General features: G+C 37.2%; 1 protein-coding gene across 2 annotated transcripts in view; it reads left to right on the top strand.

The window, feature by feature from the left end:
• ARHGEF12 (Rho guanine nucleotide exchange factor 12) overlaps positions 1–12,945 on the top strand; it is a 172,957-nt gene that overhangs the window by 29,930 nt on the left and 130,082 nt on the right. The gene's annotated exons all lie outside the window — the stretch shown is intronic.

Genomic DNA, 12,945 nt, shown 5'->3' with positions numbered 1-12,945 from the left:
CAGTGTGAAGAATTGGACTAGTCTTGAGAAGTAGTATCAGGGGCAGAGAGACCGACCAATAAGGGTACATTTTTTAGTATCAGATGAAAAATGATAAAGTTCTAAACTGAAGTTGTAATGATAACTTTAAAAGAGAAAGTACTCAGCCATAAAAAAAATAAAGTCCTGATGCATGTCACAACATGGATGACCCCTATACTGAGCAAAATTAGACACAAAAGGACAAATACTGTGTGATACCACTTATGAAATAAACAAATATATAGAAACTTTAAGTAATTAGTGGTTACCACAGGTGGAAGGAACGAGAAAGTGGGTTTTTTGAGCAGAATACATTGAGCGCATGTTAATGGTGGTGTAATAACTTGGAAAAAAGATAGCAAGAATGGCTGCACAACTTGAAGAGTGTAATCAGTGTCATTGAAGTATACATGTAGGATCTGATGAAACATTGTATGTTTTGTTATATGTATATCACTATAATAAAGAGAGAGAGAGAGAAGGGACAAATACCACTGGGTTAAAAAAGATAGATGGTGAAAGTGAGGTACTTTCTGGTTTGGTTGCTTGAGTGGTTATTGGTACCATCACCAAGACGCAGAACATAAAAGGAAGGAGATGTGTCTTGTTTTGTTATCTTTGTTTGGCTGATTGATTAGCTGGAGAACAGATGTAGTAAGGGACAGATTTAGTTTAAGATAGTATATTAGTTATCTATTGCTGCATTAGAGATTATCCTAAAACAATAAACTTGCACTGTGCAATATGATAACCACTAGCCACATGTGGCTGTTTAAATTTAAATTAGTTAAAACTAAATAAAATTGAAAATTTACATTGGAAAAGCGTGCACAGGGTTGTACCCTTTCACCTTACTCAATCTGTATACTGAACAAATAGTCTGAGAAGCCAGAGTATATGAAGAAGAATATGGTATCAGGATTGGAGGAAGACTCATTAACAACCCGCAACATGCAGATGACACAACCTTGCTTGCTGAAAATGAAAATGATTTGAAGCACTTACTGAGGAAGGTCAAGGATGACCTTGTATAGATTACAACTGAATGTGAAGAAAACGAAAATCCTCGCAACTGGACCAATAAGCAACATCATGATAAATGAAGAAGAAATAGAAGTTGTCAATGATTTCATTCTACTTGGATCAATAATTAACATCCGTGGAAGCAGCAGTCAAGAAATCAAATGACATACTGCCTTGGACAATTCTGCTGCAAAAAACCTCTTTAAAGTTTGAAAAACAAAGATGTCACTCTGATGAGTCAGGTGTGCCTGTCCAAAGCCATGGTCTTTCCAGTGCCTCGTGCCTTCTATGCATGCAAAAACTAGATAATGAAAAGGAGGACAGAAGAAAAATTGATGCATTCGAACGGTGGTGTTGGTGAACAATACTGAATATGCTATGGACTGCCAAAAGAATAAGCAAGTCAGACTTAGAAGAAATACAATCAGAGTGCTCCTTAAAAGCAAGAATAACGAAGCTTTGGCTCTCTACTTTGGACACATCATCCAAAAAGACCAATTACTAGAAAAGGGCATCATGTTTGGTAAAGTAGAGGGTCAGTAAAATGAGGGAAACCATCGATGAGATGGATTGCTACAGTAGCCACAACAGTTGATTCAAACAACCAGTGATTGTGAAGATGGCACAGGACTGGGCAACATTTCATTCTGTTCTGTGTAAGGTTGCCATGAGTCGCAGCCAATTCAACAGCAACAACAACAGTCACGCTAGTTTCAAGTGTTCGGAAACCACATGTATCCAGTGGCTACTGTACTGGATGGTGGACATAGGACATTTTAATCATTGCAAAAAATTTTATTAAGCAGTGCTACTAACTATTTATTATCTCATATAGTTTAAATGTGATCAGGAATCTGGGAGCGACTTAGCTGTGTCGTTGTGGTTTATGGTCTCATGGTTCAGTCACCTGAAGGCTTGACTGTAGCTGGAGGATCCACTTCCAAGACTCACTCACCTGCTGGGCAGGTGAGTGCTGGTATTAACAGGAGACCTTGGTTTCTCACCAGGTGGACCTCTCCATGGGGATGTTTGAGGGTTCTCACAACATGGCAGCTGACTTTACCCAGAACAAGTGATGTAGACAGAGCAGGGTGGAAGCCATATATATTTTATAAAGTTAAAAGTTTTAACTTTTAAGAAGTTTCACACTGTCATTTTTGACATGGTGGTTGCAACAGTGGGCTCAAACATAGCAACGATTGTGAGGATGATACAGGACCAGGCAATGTTTCGTTCTGTTGTTCATAGGGTCACTATGAGTCAGAAACGACTTGACAATACCTAACAACAGCAAGAACATTGATTACACATATCAGCCCTATTCATCATGGGAGGGAGCTATACAAGGGCATGAATACTAGAAGGCAGGGGTCATTGGGAGTCATTGAGGATGCTGTCTACCACAGGTACTTATGGAATATCTAGGTGCAAATGTCAAAATAGGCAGTTAGATATATAGGAGTGAGGTCTTGGCTCCTGAATACTGTATTTGTGATGGTAATTGAAGTAATTTGACTAGGTGAGGTCAAGAGTGAGATTGTGCCAGAAGGGCACCCAATATAGTATCTTGGATCACACGTTTAGGGGAGGACAGAAGTGCCCTAAAAAACTATCGAAAAGGAGCAGTAACGGAGGAATAGTCATTATAAAGAAGACATGAAGGGAGAAAAGTTGAAAGTAGAATGCAGTTAACATTATTAAATGATGCAGAGTAGTTAAGTAAGAATAAAACTGAAAAAAGTCATTCTCCTAATAAAGATTTCTTGAGACTTATGCTGGGGGACCAGAGAAATGTACATAGATGAATAAGACAGAGTCCCTAATAACACATAACACAGTATGAGGAGATATGAGTGGAAGGTTTCTTGGAGATAGTGACTTAGTGTAGTGCCTCTTTAAAGGATAAGAAGGGGTTGAGTTGGGTGTTTAGGGGATGTGTGTATGTGGTGACAGGGATGAGGTGTTTGTTGCTAGTGGTTATGGGCATTCTAGGCAGAAAGGACAGTATGTTATGTGTGGAATATTGCTAGAAAATGAAGTTTGTGTTGAGGGAAAGTGGTGAGAAAAGAGGCTAGAAGGCCGATGAGAGTAGTCCTGAATACATGTTAAGGAATTTACCTTTATGCTGTAGGCTCTTGATTCTTTGTTACTTAAATTATTTGGATACTACCTTAATGATTTGCCGTAGTCATATAATGCACTTTAGTTACTGGTTTTCTTTAAGTGACATTAGTTTTTAAACTTAAAGTTCATTTACAAAGAAAACTGTATTTTATTATCATGAATAGAAAACCAATATTGTTTGCCACATATAGAAGGCAACAGTATATAAAATACCAACTATTATTAAATTTAAACAATTAAAAAGGAAATACAGTAATACGTCCTTTGATTTACAGAAATGTCTGCCTGAAAATAAGTTCCTCAGTGAGAAGACTGGTCTTGGTCAGATAATAATAAAGGGATATTTGTTTGAACATTGTTTGCTTTATAACTAAGATGAGATTTGAGGTCATGAGAACAGTTCCATTTTTAATTTTGATGTTAACAAGCACCAAGAATCCCAACTCACAGGTGTTTGTAGTTGAGAAGATCATAAGATTGTTAATAGTTGACTTTGATCTACAGTTAGGCACTAATAAAATTTAAACCTTTTGTTCCAAGAAGCCATCTGAAATAATCTTTAACATCTGTTCTTCTGAACGTGTCAAGTTATTTATTAATTGACTTCCATGAAGTGATGGAAAATAAGTTCCTCATCTGCTCTTTGCTGCCATCCAGTTTGGGTGAAAATTACCAATTCTTTCAAGTGTCCTTTATAATATTCAAAATATTTTCAGTGAGTTTTTCAGAGGAGCTTTTAACTAGCTCTTTCAGAGAGCAAAAAGAATCCAACTCACTTACATATCTTACAGTTCTGGTTTTGCAGTTACCTTGTTCACTGTGTTTTGTACGTGGAATACGTAAAAATTTGTTGGGATAAATTTAAGTAGTTCACAAGAACAAATATATTTGTCAAAATATGCTTATTTGTAAAGCTTGTCTCAGTCATACAGATAATCTCACAAATTGAAGATTCTTCCAGAAATATTTGAAATTCTTCCTGCAACTCAAGTGGATATTTGAAGACTTTCCACTCTTTCTGCCAAACTCTATATGTAGCTTTACTTTTGAAGTTGAAATGGGGAATACTTCTATAAAATGTTTAATGAATGGTTTTGAGTTGTATCGGCTGACAAAAGGCATGCAAATAATAGTGATAGAGATGGCTGCAAAAGTGCCGAGGAAGAGTATCATGCTTGATGTTAGGATGAAAGTTTTCAAGTGTCTCAGGGTGGCTGAGTAGATTTACTACAGGAAATGTGTAGTAAAGATGGGTGATCATTTAGGAATTCATGATGTCCTTATAACATCAAAGGAAACTAAACATTAAGTCTTGGAAGAAATGACCAATATGTTCAGGAAGAATAGCGGAGAGAAGCAGTAGTTGAAATCCGTTAGTGACCCTCATTCAGTGTACCTACTCCATTTCCTCTGAAGAGCATGACTTTTACCCACCGTGAGTTAAATGTTTGTGTCTACTGGGCTAGTGTGTCTGAACGCTTCTACTGCTTCCAGCTGAGTTATATAATCTCAACCATATTATAATTATTATAATTATAATTAGATAATTTAGTTAAATATTAGGAAAACCATTGAAATATGAGTGCAAAAATTCTTTTTTATGAAAACTATGGTTTGGAAATAGAAGTAAAGACTAGTGACTAAAGAAATTGTTGTCAAATAGATAAGCTATTTGGGGGAAAAAAGTATACCTAGATTATTACAAGTGTCTTTAGTTTCATGCTCCACCATAAGGAAACCAAAACAGGAAATAAATTGTAGCTGATGTATGACTTTTAGTACAAGAAAGATAATAGGGCAGTCCAGTCAGTAGACCCTTACCTAATGAAAAGGCCTTGATTCTACATTTAAAAATTGACAAACTTTGTTTTAATATGATATACGTTTAATACCGTTTAAGGTGAAATAAAATGTTTAAGATATATATGAATTTTTTTTTTTAAATAATTTCCTACTTTAACTGTTGTTTTCCATCAAGTGATCAACCACTGGTACCAATGGATTTCTATAAGACAGTTTTTACTGTATGACTAAATGCACGTTATGACTTTAGGAGATTTGAAGAGAAGGAAACATGATTCATGTGCATGAAATTCCTCCTTTTCGGGGCTGCTATAATGACTGTGTGCAGATGTGCTGATTTAATTAGTGGTCCTGTTTCTAGGAGTAGTTTACTTGCCTTTCATTTATAATTTTTAGAATTTAATAATAGCTTTTTTCTACTGTTGCCCTCTCTTTGTGGCAAATTATACTGACTTTCTGTTTATAATATTGAAATAAGGTTTCCTTTGGAAATGAAGGTAATGTTCCTAAAGAAAAATATTAAGTAACTAATAGTTCAGGGATTATATGACTGTGGCAAATGCAATATTAAGATAATATTCAAATAATTTAAGTGTGGAAAATAGCCTGCAAGATCAAGGCAAGTTCCTTAATGTGCAGTCAAGGCCACTCATTATTTGGTTTTTGTCTGAGTTTTCCAGCCTTATGTATCACCACTTTCCCTTATCACAAACTTCATGTTGATGAATTTAGGGATTGTCTCTCCTCATGGAGAAGTCCCAGATCAGACATAGAAAGCCATTGGCAGAGAGTGGAATTGATAGCTCTGAGGACATTACTTTGGATAGAGGAACCGTGTAGCTTTTTTTTCCTGGCTTTATTGAACTTGTCTGTCTTAGTAACTTTTGTGTTTCCAATTTCTGGAAGACATTAGGCAGTCAGGAAGTACTTGGATAAATTGATGAATGAACAAGCAAACCCAAATAAGAATTTTAGTGCCATCGCGTATAGGCCCAATCATGGGCATCAAGCAAAAAAAATTTTAGAAAAACTCTTATGGCCATGCTGTGCCAGAGCTTCATATTTACTATCTTGTCTCTGTCGCCATTGTCTTCTTTTAAATGGCAATTTAAACAAATATTCAGTGGTAGGGAGACCTGAGGTAAAGAGTGTTTCTTATATTCAGCATTTGGTTAAACCTTATGGAAGGTATTTTGACGGTATAGCTCAGGAGAGCCTAAAAAAATGTTGAAAACCTTAGATCCAGTAATGTCACTTCTGAGTATGTATCTGAAGACCTCAAGGAAGTAAAGATTAAATTGTCAGTTTTTATGTAAAGATGTCCTGAAGAGGGAGACCTAGAGACTGTGGTAGCAAGGAACTCCCAGGGTACTGGGGTCAATAGATTACTGTATGTCAGTTGATAGAATATTATGTAAGCATTAAAAACATTTCTAAATAAACTTGAGTGGGGAAGTTCCAATGATAAGTGAAAAAGTAGGGGATAAAGCTTCAAATTTAAGGCCTTTCAAGTTAAAATGTATATATACTTAAACTGTTTACAAAAAAAATACTTCTAGGATAGTAATAATTTTTAACAGTGTTTCTGGGTTGTAAGATTATAGGCGATTTTTGTTTTTATACTTAACCTGTATTTTCCAGGCTTTTAACAATGAATACTTATTTCTTTTGTAAATAACCAACCAAAACCAAACCCAGTGCTGTCGAGTCGATTCCGACTCATAGCGACCCTATAGGACAGGGTAGAACTGCCCCACAGAGTTTCCCAAGGAGCGCCTGGCAGATTTGAACTGCCGACCCTCTGGTTAGCAGCCGTAGCACTTAACCACTACACCACCGGGGTTTCCTCTTTTGTAAATAGAGGGGTTTTATTTTGGTTTTATGTGGCAGCTCTATTTTGTTTTTATTTATTCGTTAATTTATTTGGTTTTTTTTCTACTGAATAAGTAATATAGTTAGTAATCTGATAGATGGTTGGAGGTAAGTAATTCTTGAGACTAGAAATGCAGATGAGAGACTATGTTGTGAAATATGAGGAGTTCCTGAAGTAGAGCAGTGGTGATAGGATTGAAGAGAACTAGGAGTGCTGGTGGTGCAGTGGTTAAGAGCTCAGATTGCTGACCAAAAGTTTGCAGCTTGAATCCACCAGCTGCTCCTTGGAAACCCTATGAGGCAGTTCTCCTCAGTTGTCCTATAGGGTCGCTATGAGTCAGAATTGACTTGATGGTAGTGGGTTTGGTTTTGGTTTATTGTGACCAATAAAACCAAAAACCAAATCCAGGCCATCAAGTCGATTCCGAATAAGACATAGGAATAAAGGAAAAAGAGTCATCCCTCCTGTAGGGTCGCTATGAGTCGGAATCAATTCAACGGCACTGGGTTCTGGGTTAGGATGACTCTCAAGTTCTGGATGTTTACTGTAAATGTGAAGAATTTGAGATGAAAGTTTGGCTGTTAAGAAAAAAGTATTTGGGGAATATTTAAATTTAGGGAGGTCATTAATTAAGTAGTTTCCCTTATACAATTTCCTTATACAATTCTTGTTGAACGCCCTATTTCTAATTTGTTAAGCTCAAAAAGGACAAATAGGTCATGTGACTGTAAAGGTACTATGTTTCTGACATCTGTTAACCTTGTGAATGGCCAGTCAGTGGACGTGGTCAGCATGATAAGTGTTAGTTGACTTGGTCACCAGTTTATGTTCACCACTCCTGAAGCTGTAAGCTTAGTGAAAAGGAGCGCCTCCCAACTAGGGAAAGATTATTTTTAGGTCAAATTAGAGAGAAAAAAAGATTTGCCAGTTGATCCTCTATTGCAGGACTCTGGAGGAAGGGTCGATTAAAAACAGAAAACAGTACCAAAAAGATTGTTCTTAAAGGACCCCAAATTTAATTTAAATTTACTTGCTTTCGGAGAGTTTTTTTTATCCTTTCACGGGCAGTAAAATAACCCAGTGAGTGTTATGTTCTGGGTGATTCAAATATACAAAGTTCCTTATTTTTCCACAAAAGTATTGGCTGATCTCTTAATTTCTCTGGTTGTGAGCAGCAGGTGAATTAATGTGACCACAGCTTGTCCCCAACATTCTGACTCCAGTTTCCTTATTCTGAACGTGCCTATCTTCTCCTCCTCAAGGTCATCAAACCAAAAACCAGTTGCCATCAAGCTGATCTGGACTCATGGCGACCCTGTGTGTGTCAGGGTAAAACTGGGCTCTGTAGAGTTTTCAGTGGCAGATTTTTCAGGGTCAGTCACCAGGCCTTTCTTCCCTGCAGGGTGATCGCATGATGACGTATATTCTGTAGGTGGGTAGATAGATAGAAAAGAAGAATTTCTCGCCAGTCACTACTACACTGTGGTATAGTAGAGTTGGGTAGTTTGAAGCCGCTTAATTGCCGTCCAGCAGCTTTACTGCGTCTGACCTTTTGGCATTTACTGAAGTAGGGACTCACAGAGCCCAAGAAGGAAGAGAGTAGATGATTTTTGAATCTTCTGTTCACATCTAAGAACATTCGCGATATGTGAACAGCTTTGCAAAATGTTCTGTAGTTTTTGGGAAAAAAGTGTTGAGAGTTTTTCTAAAGATTATGGAACAGCATGAGAAAATTGTTGTTTAAATGCTTCTAATAATAAAAAATCTGTTAGAATACTTTTTTTTAATGATAAGAAAACTTTATGTGGAACTTAAGATGATATTCTTATATTTCAGTAGACTTTTCATTAAAGGATATCAGCATTTGTGTATTAAAATTAGTGTGTCCAAAATCCTTTTAACCGTCACAACATTCCTGTAAAGCAAGTACTTATTTTCATTATGTGTGAGGAATTGAGGTTCAGTGATGTTCCAGAACTCAAATAAGTATGCTCCAGTGACCCGCTCCATCCCCCTTCTCCCCCCATCGTTAGCCACTGCGTGTCTCAGGTTTTAACCCAAGTTAGTCTTCTCATGAATATTCATTAGCAACTGGTTTTACTTTGAAATTTACACAGCGAACACCAGAGTGGAGTGTTGCTGTAACCCATGGGAGTCTTGAGATTGATGTCAAAACAGCAGTACAGCTGTATAAGCAGTGGGAAGAGGATTTTTAACGTCCCTGTTAGATCGTTTTTTTGACCTCCCCTGTTATGCTTTCTCTTCTTCCACTAAATAAATAAAAAGTGCTTTATAATAGAATTTCCTACCAAAGCTGTGATGATGTTCTTTAAATTAGCACCCATACAATCCTTTTCTTGAGTGCCTTCCCCTTGCATCTTCCCTTGCCCTTTTCTGTAGTGTTCTCAGTTAAGTTCTGTTGATGCAACTGACTTTTGAAGTCCACGGTTTTTTATTATTATATTTTTACCTAATATTTTTCTGCTGTAGAATCCAATCCAGGATGCATTACATTTAATCGTCAGGTCTCCTTAGGCTCCTCTTGTTGGTAACAATTTTTCAGACTTTCCTCGGTTTTGATGATCTGGACAGTTTTGGTCAGGTATTTTATAAAAAAAAAACACAAAAAACCTGACCGTTTTATAGGATGGTCTGTATTGAAATTTGATGTTTTTTTCTCATGATGAGATTCGAGTTACGAATTTCTTGAGAGGAAGATCACAGAAGTAAAGTGCCAGTTTCATTACATCGTATCGAGGGTGCATAGTGTTACCATGATGAGTTATGACTGTTGACATTGACCTTGATCACCTGGCTGAAGTAGTGTTTGTTAGGTTTCTCTACTGTAAAGTGTTGGAATGTTCTGGCAGGGGTATCCTAGTTGCATGACTTGCTCTGGTAATTGCTTTTTCTTTTTGGCACTAAAGTAAGTCATACTGATATACTGCTCATTGAAATGTTACAGATTTTTACAAATAATATGTTTAGAGCTTGGAATTAAACTTCTAAAATTTTCAGTCTTTAAAATTTTGTTTTTAAAATACAGATTTACCTTCCTATAGAGAATAACTAAGGTTTTAATATATTAAGTAGGAAGAGAAGCTGGTCAATTTATTAGCTGTTTAAATTCTGCATACCTAGACTTGTTCCCTTCATTTTATCCTTTTAAAAATAAACTTTGAGGTAAAATTTACATATAGTAGAGCTCACCCATTTTAAGTGTAGCTTGGTGAGTTCTGACGAATGTATACGGTCGTTTAACCACCGTCACCACGATTAAGATATAGAACATTTCCATCACCTCAAAAGTTCTCTTGTTTCGTTTGCGTCTAGTCCCCTGCAGCCATTGATCTGTTTTCTGTCATGATGGTTTTGCATTTTCTAGAATTTCATGAAAATGAAATCATGGAATTGGATCTCTTGCGTCTGTGCTCTGTTTCATTGCGCCTGACGCTTTTGAGATTGATCCATTTTGTCGCCTGTAGCAGTAGTTTGTTCCTTTTTATTGCTCTATATGGTATTCCATTGGGTAAATATACAGTGTATTTTTTTTTTTTTTTTATCTATTCTTTGTTGATGGATATTTTGGTTGTTTCTAGTTTTTGGTTACTTTGGATAAATCTTCTGTGAACATTTGCATATGAGTATTTCTCTTTGGGAAATACGTAGGAGTAGGATTGCTGAGTATGGTAAGTATGTATTTTATAAGAAATTGCCAAACTGTTTTTCAAAGTGCTGTTATTTTACATTGCCACCAGCAATGCAGAAGGGTCTCACTTGCTCCACATCCTCCCCAACAGTTGGCATTATCAGTCTTTTTAATTTTAGTCATTCTTTTTTTTTATTGGGTGTGTAATGGCATCTCCTTGTAGTTTTTATTTGCGTTTCTCTAATGACTAATGTTGAGAACTTTTCATATGCTTATTTGCCATTTGTTTTCTTACATGAAATGTCTGTTCATACCTTTTTAAACATTGAGTTGTCATCTTCATGAGTTGTAAGAGTTACTTATATACTCTAGACATGAGTTGTTTATCAGCTGTGTGTTTTGAAGTTCTGTTTCTGGCTTGTCTTTTATTTCCATAACAATGTTTTTCAAGAGCACGTTTTAATTTTTATTGTGCTTTAAGTGAAAGTTTACAAATCAAGTCAGTCTCTCATACAAAAATTTATACACACCTTGCTATATACTCCTTGTTGTTCACCCCCTGATGAGACAGCATACTCCTTCTCTCCACCCTGTATTTCCGGTTGATTTAGCCAGCTTCTGTCCCCCTCTGCCTTCTTAACCTCCCCTCCAGAGAGAAGCAGCCCACATAGTCTCATGTGTCTACTTGATCCAAGAAGCTCACTCCTCACCAGTATCACTTTCCCATAGTCCAGTCCAATCCCTGTCTGAAGAGTTGACTTTGGAAATGGTTTCTGTCTTGGGCTAACAGAAGGTCTGGGGACCATGACCTCCAGGATCCTTCTAGTCTCAGTCAGACCATTAAGTTTGGTCTTTTTACGAGAATTTGAGGTCTGCGTCCTACTGCTTTCCTGCTCCATCAAACATTCTCTGTTTTCTTCCCTGTCAGGGCAGTCATCAGTTGTAGCTGGGTACCATCTAGTTCTTCTGGTCTCAGGCTGATGTAGTCTCTGATTTATGTAGCCCTGTCTGTCTCTTGGGCCCTTAATTACCTTGTGTCTTTGATGTTCTTCATTTTCCTTTGCCCCAGGTGGGCTGAGACCAACTGATGCATCTCAGATGCTCGCTTGCTAGTGTTTTAAGTCCCTAGATGCCACTCTCCAAAGTGGAATGCTGAATGTTTTCTTAATAGATTTTATTATGCCCGTTGACCTAGATGTCCCCTGAAACCATGGTCCACAAACCCCTGCCCCTGCTACGCTGGCCTTTGAAGCATTGGGTTTATTCAGGAAACTTCTTTGCTTTTGGTTTAGTCCAGTTGTGCAGACCTCTCCTGTATTGTGTATTTTCTTTCCCTTCACCGAAAATAGTTCTGGTCTACTATCTAATTAGTGAACCCCCCTCCCCCTCCCTCCCTCCCCACTCTCCTAACCATCAAAAACATTTTCTTCTCTGTTTAAACTATTTTCTGAGTTCTTACAATAGTGGTTTCATACAATATTTGTCCTTTTGCAACTGACTAATTTCACTCAGGTTAATGGCTTCCAGATTCCTCCATGTTATGAAATGTTTCATGGATTCATCATTGTTCTTTATCGATGTGTAGTACTCCATTGTGTGAATATACCATAATTTATCATATACCATAATTTATCCATTCATCCATGGATGGGCACCTTGGTTGCTTCCATCTTTTTGCTACCGTAAGCAGTGCTGCAGTGAACATGGGTGTGCATATATCTGTTCGTGTAAAGGCTCTTATTTCTCTAGAATATATTCCCAGGAGTGGGATTGCTGGATCATATGGTAGTTCTGTTTCTAGCTTTTTAAGGAAGCGCGAATCGATTTCCAAAGTGGTTGTACCATTTTACATTTCCACCAGCAGTGTATAAGTAAGTGTTCCAGTCTCTCCACAGCCTCTCCAACATTCATTGTTTTGTGTTTTTCGGGTTAATGCCAGCCTTGTTGGAGTGAAATGGAATCATTGTAGTTTTGATTTGCATTTCTCTAATGGCTGATAATCGTGAACATTTCCTCATGTATCTGTTAGCTACCTGAATGCCTTCTTTAGTGAAGTGCCTGTTCATATCCTTAGCCTATTTTTAATTGTCTTTTTTGTAGTTGAGTTTTTCCAGTATCATGTAGATTTTAGAGATCAGAAGCTGACTGGAAATGTCATAGCTAAAAACTTTTTCCCAGTCTGTAGGTAGTCTTTTTACTCTTTTGGTGAAGTCTTTGGGTGAGCACAGGTGTTGGATTTTTGGGAGCTCCCAGGTATCTAGGTTCTCTTCTGGTGCTTGTGCCTTGTTAGTATTGTTTTGTATACTGTTTACGCCATGTGTTAGGGCTCTTAGCCTTGTCTGTACATTTTCTTCCATGATCTTTATCGTTTTAGATTTTATATCTAGGTCTTTGATCCATTTTGAGTTAGTTTGTGTGCATGGTGTGAGGTATGGGTCTTGTTACATTTTTT

Source organism: Loxodonta africana, chromosome 15, assembly GCF_030014295.1.
Source record: "Loxodonta africana isolate mLoxAfr1 chromosome 15, mLoxAfr1.hap2, whole genome shotgun sequence".
Taxonomy (NCBI): domain Eukaryota; kingdom Metazoa; phylum Chordata; class Mammalia; order Proboscidea; family Elephantidae; genus Loxodonta; species Loxodonta africana.
The sequence above is the reverse complement of the archived record's forward strand: the minus strand, read 5'-3'. Positions and strand labels throughout refer to the sequence as shown.